The sequence below is a fragment of the Orycteropus afer genome, unplaced genomic scaffold, assembly GCF_000298275.1.
Source record: "Orycteropus afer afer isolate SDZICR_OR568_19922 unplaced genomic scaffold, OryAfe1.0 scaffold00585, whole genome shotgun sequence".
In the NCBI taxonomy this organism is placed as follows: domain Eukaryota; kingdom Metazoa; phylum Chordata; class Mammalia; order Tubulidentata; family Orycteropodidae; genus Orycteropus; species Orycteropus afer.
In genome coordinates, this window is record NW_006922172.1 from 408,017 (window position 1) to 414,443 (window position 6,427).

The window sequence follows — 6,427 nt, forward strand, 5'->3', positions numbered from 1 at the left end:
TTCTACATTATTCTTTAGCATTGCATAGTATTCCATTGTGTGTATGTACCATAGTTTGGATATCCATTCCTCAGTTGATGGACACCTAGGTTGTTAACATCTTTTGGCTATTGTAAATAGTGCTGCGATGAACATGGGTGTGCATATGTCTGTTCTTGTCATGGCTCTCTTGTTGTTGTTGTTATGTGCCGTCAAGTCAGCCCTGACTCATAGCGACCCCTCCTAGGTGCTATTTATTATCTTAGTTTTAGTGATGAGAAAACTAAGGTAAAGAGAAGTTAAATAACTTGCCTAAGGTCACATTTTGAATGAGTGGTGCAACTGGGACTCAATCCAGCAAAACTGTTCAGCATTAATGCTCTTAATCACTATGCTATATGTACTTCCTTTTCAAAAGCTGATGAATGAGCCCTCTCTCCAGAAAAATGGAGACACCAAATTGTTTACCATTAAAGTTGTTGTTCAGATTCACTGGCATCAATGTATGGTATAACATATATTTGAAAAATATACATTCTGATATTTAAACAAATGCCATCTTAATATACACTGCAACTTAAGTACCGGGAGTCCCTGGGTTTGAACCAGAGATTTTTCCTAACTGTGTGTTTAAGTCTTTAACTGGAATATGTAGGTGAGTTGGAACCAGGTGCATATGGTTTGAAGCCTTTTCAATATTATTAATGTGGCATATGGAAAAGTGAAGGTGATTGTGATGAAGAATTTGTTGCCATTAGGTGTTGTCCATTGTGCCAAGTAGTAGTTGTCTGTAAGATGAATGTTCATAACCTGGCAACTGCCTGAATTCTACATATTAAATGGGAGATATTCCTACTTAGCTTGTTTGGGAATGAGAAAAACTTAATTTTTAAAGGAGGATCACTATTATTGGTTGAATTACGTCCCCCAAAAATATGTGTTGTAAATCTTAACCTCTATGCGGTTATAATCTTGTCTGGGAATGGGTTGTCTTTGTTATGTAAATGAGGCAGGATTAGTGTAGGATGTATCTTGAGTCAATCTCTTTTGAAATATAAAAGAGATTAAATAAGTAAGCAGAGCAGAGATGAGGGAAGAGAGATGCCAAGCCATATGTAGATTGCCCAGGAGCAGGTCAGAAGTGACAAGTACCATCCCTCAGAACTACCAGAGAGAGAAAGCCTTCCCCTAGAGGGAGAGCCCTGAATTTGGACCTCTCGCCAACTAACCTGTGGGAAAATAAATTTCTGTTTGTTAAAGCCACCCACTTGTGGTATTTCTGTTATAGCAGCACTAGAAAATTAAGACAATCACCAACCACCATCATAAAATTGTTCATGAAAGACTTTCTTGGGCTCTGTGAGGGTGGTGTGGTAGTTAAGTTGTGTGTCAACTTGGTTGGGCCTGGCTTTGAGTGGCAGGGCAGAATTCCTGTAGCTATTCCCCATGATGAGATTGGTAATCAATTCCATGGCGAATCTACTGGAACAGCTGAGTAGCTGCCTTAGGGATGTGGTCTGCTTCCAGTATTTAAGGAGAAGTTTTGAGAAAGGTCTCTGTGGCTTTTGGTACTCTTGACTCCTGTATATAGCTGAGTGGTTCAGTAGCCTGCCATGTTGTCTGCCAATCTTGAGGCCATTAATGGACTTGAATTAGTGGCCTGCCATGTGGTATGATAATTTTGGCACTGTGTCATTTTACTTGTTGACCTTGGGTTTGTCAGCCTCAGCAGTCAGCAGCTGCCTGAGTGAAGATATGTCTGTAGCTCCAGTGGGCTGGAACTGAAACCTAAGATGAAGGGGCTTTCACCCAGCCTCTAGAGCTGGCAATTTGAACTCAGATCTCTAGCCTCCTAAACAATAAGAGAATAAATCCTTATTTTTTAAAGCTAGCCATTTGTGGTATTTTCTGTTGGAGAAGCATGAAGTAACCAAAACAGGTGAGGACCATTTTGTCTTGGTCACTGCTATATCTACAGCAACACTGAGTACCTGGCACATGGTGGCAAGTTCATATATAATGTTTGCAGAAATGAATGCCTGGAAAATCTGTCAGCCACCGTTTTCTGACATTACCAGTGAAAATTGTTAACTCAACTTCCACACCAGACTCTTTGTAAAATGCTGAGAGAGAGGATTTTTTTAAAACAAGTATTAACTTGAATGATATAACCATTCTCTAAAATTGTGAATATAAGTCCTTTATTTGCCCGAGGTAAGATAAATTCCCCTGGGTTAACATTAAATAAAATAAAATAACCTCCAGGTCAAGCTGACTATAATTTATATAAAGGTACTACTCCTGGAAAAGAAACACTATGTCTCAGAAAATGTAACATGAGGGTTAGGGATGAGTATTGGTTAGAAATGGAGGCACAGAGAGCCAGAAAATGAATAGATATATACACACACCCATATTCATTGCAGCATTATTCACAATACCAAAGAGATGGAAACAACCTAAGTGCCCATCAATGGAGGAATGGATAACCAAATTATGGTACATACACACAATGGAATACTATGCAACACTAAAGAATAAAGTAGAATCTGCAAAACACTGCATAGCATGGATGAATTTGGAGGATGTTATGCTGAGTAAACTAAGTTAATCAGGAAAGGACAAATATTGTATTAATCTACTATTGTAAAAACTCAAGGAAAGGTCTACATATGAAAGGAAACTTTCTTTGATGGTTACCAGGGATGGAAAGGGAAGGAAGGGAAAATTGCTAGATAGGTAGGAGACAAGTATTGATTTGGGTAAAGGGAAAGACAATATACCAAAAGTGAGTGACTAACAAAATAACACTGAGGAAAAGGAAGATAGAGTGGTGCACAAGAGATACAGACAATAAAAATAAACACTTTTATATATACAATCCTGCATTATCAGTAATAACAAACATTAATCTGTGGGTAGCTAGGTAGGTAGACAAGCTGATTGATGAGGTATGTCTAGACAGAAGGGAATATACCCATGACCATATGTAAGTTTCCACCATCTGTCAGTTTGTCATAACTGTGGTGGCTTGAGTGTTGCTATGAGGCTGGAGACTATGCCACCAGTATTTCAAATACAAACAGGGTCACCCATGGTGGACAGGTTTCAGTGGAGCTTCTAGACTAAGACAGACATGGAAGAAGGAAAGACCCATTCACTTCTCAAAGAATTGGCCAGTGAAAACCTAAAGAATAGCACTGAAACACTGTCTCATGTATTACTGGAGAAAATTCTGAATAGTCCTGAAATATTGTCTGATACAGTGCCAGAAGATGAGCCCCTCAGATCATAAAGCACTCAAAATACAACTGGGGAAAAACAGGCCCCTCAAATTATAGTCAGCCTTAATGGCATGGATGGAGTAAAGCTTCTGGAACCTCCATGTGCTGATGGAGGCATGACTCAAAATGGGAAGAAACAGTATAAGACCATCAGCTCCTGGGCTTATTTTGGCTGAAGATATTGTGCTTCTCCATCACCTTTTTCCACAAGATGTAGTGGGATACCTGTATACTCCATTGCAAATATCCATTAATAATTGGAATGTGGAATGTATAAAGTATGAGTGTAGGAAAACTGGGAGTTGTCAAAAATGAAATATAATGCATACAAATTGATATCCTAGGCATTAGTGAACTGAAATGGACTGATTTTGGCTGTTTTGAATCAGACAACCATATGATCTATTATGCCAGGAACAACAAATTAAAGAGGAATGGTGTAGTATTTATTGCCACAAAAAATGTTTCAGGCTCTATCATGAAGTACAATACTGTCAGTGATAATATCCAAACACTTACAAGGAAGACCAGTTAATACTACTATTATTCAAATTTATACACCAACCACCAAAGCCAGAGATGAGGAAATTGAAGACTTTTACCAACTTCTGCAGTCTGAAATTGACCAAATATACAATTGAGATATACTGATTGTTGATGAGAATTACTGGTTGAATGGGGTCTGGTGGGACCCCCAAGACTATGGCCCAGGGATACACATCAGGCTTGGGATAAAACTCACTCCCAAGGTCTGGCTCTCAGCCCAATAGTAAATAAGACTCACATGCAGAACCCTCAGGGTGATCCACCCACCTACTCTTCAGAGATACATCCCTTGGAGTAATCAGCCATGGGGCACCAGAGGAGAAACATTCACACAGAGGAAAAGCTGAACAAACAGGAATGCATAACTAAGTAGGGCTCAGGGAGGGAGCTGGTTACTGGGAAGGGAAAAGAGCAAAGTAGATTAGGGTTGGAGATGGTAATTGAGAACTGAAACCAAATGTACATGAACTGTTGAATGCAAAACAAATTCTGCTCTTTAAATTTGCACCTAAAGCACAAATTTTATAAACACACGCGCACACACACACAAAATTACTGGTGTTTGGAACACAAAAGTTGGAAACAAAGAAGAATCACCAGTGGTTGGAAAATGTGGCCTTGGTGATAGAAATGATGCTGGAAATGCATGTTAGAATTTTGAAAGACCAATGACTTATTCATTGCAAATACATTTTTTCAACAACATAAAAGATGACTATACATGTAGACTTCACCAGATGGAGTATACAGGTATCCCACTACATCTTGTGGAAAAAGGTGATGGAGAAGCACAATATCTTCAGCCAAAATAAGCCCAGGAGCTGATGGTCTTATACTCAAGTTCAAGTTGAAGCTGAAGAAAATTAAAACAAGTCCATGAGAGCCAAAGTATGACCTTGATTACATCCCATCTGAATGTAGAGACCATCTGAAGAATAGATTTTGATGCATTGAACACTAGCGACTGAAAACCAGAGGAATTATGGGATGACAACAAGAACATAATCCATGAAGAAAGCTAAAGGTCATTAAAATGACAGGAAAGAAAGGAAAGACCAAAATAGATGTCAGAAGAAACTCTGAAACATGCTCTTGAACAGAGAATAGCTAACGCAAATGGAGGAAATGACAAAATAAAAGAACTGAACAGAAGATTTCATAGAGCAGCTCAAGAACACAAAGTCAATTATTACAATGAAATGTGCAAAGACCTGGAGTTAGAAAACCAAAAGAGCACACTTGGCATTTCTCAAGCTGAAAGAACTGAAGAAAATATTCAAGCCTCAAGTTGGAATATTGAAAGATTCTATGGTCAAATATTGAATAATGCAGGAAACATCAAAACACAATGGAAGGAGAGATTTCAAAATGGAGTCTCGTCAGTAGTCACCACGCTAATTCCCTATAGCATCTTAGTGCTTGAAAAACTAGGTACAGCAGTTTGAATTAGGGATTTTGTTGCTCTGAACAGCTCACTGAGTCAGAGTGCACCAAACTCAGGGGAGTAGGATTAAAGAGGAGAAAGGGGTAGGGGAAAAAATAACAAAAACATGAAATCTATCCTGTGGAGTGCTGACAGGCAGGCGAGTAAGGCCATAGGAGACCTCCCTGGGGAAATGCCTACTGGCAGGCGAGAAAGACCATCCAAGACCTCCCTGGGTTAAGGAGGAAGATGCACTCCACCAGCATACCAGTGACCACATCAGCATACCAGCGATCACCCCAAGGATCTACTTTAGCACCTGATTTTATAGGTAATGGGTCAGCTGAGTGCAAGCAGGCACTTCCAGTGCCACTGAAACCTGAGCAGAGGGTCCATTGGTGCTGCAAGTGGTCTGGGCCAGGGGGTGGTCCTGCAGCGGATCACTGAACAGGCTTGGGTCAGCTTTTTGGCACTGAGGGGCCCACACTTGACTTTGTCAGTAATATTGGGACCACAGGGTGCGAGTGGGCACTACCATGACTCCAGTGCAACTGAAACCAAACAGATCTTTGGTGCCCAAGTGCGTGGTCCCAGAGAGGAACTCCTGCAGCAGATTGCAGTGTGGGCCAGTGACGCAAGTGCACAGGCCCTGGGAGGAACTTCCACCATGGATCATGGTGTGGGCAGGTGCCACAAGCAGGTAGGGACAGAGAGGAACTCCTGCGACGGATCGCAGAGCTGGGCAGTTGTCTCGGGTTGGCTTTTGGCACTGAGGGGACTCGGGAGCAGGGTTTTTGCATGTGTCTGAGCCTGGTGTAAAGTGGTGACCCCCTAACAACTGGAGTCTTTGCTGAATTTGAGCTGTGGGCCTATGAATAACAGCACAACATCATCATTATCAGCCCTCTCAAAGCCCTAGAATGCACCCCTAGCAACAGGGAGCTTTCCTTCTTTCTCTCTTCTGCTTCCACCTTCTCCAACAAGAACTTCACTCATTCAATAGAAGAAATCACATTCAGCCACCATAATACCTCCCAGTTCGAATTCTAAACCCTGTTTATGACAGAGACCCATATCCACATTCCACATAGTGATTCCATCATCACAAAGAAAACTTCAGAGCAACCCAGCATACTCAGATTAATAACTAAAAAATTCAAATACACCAGCTCCACCTTTTCAAAATATTAAATCA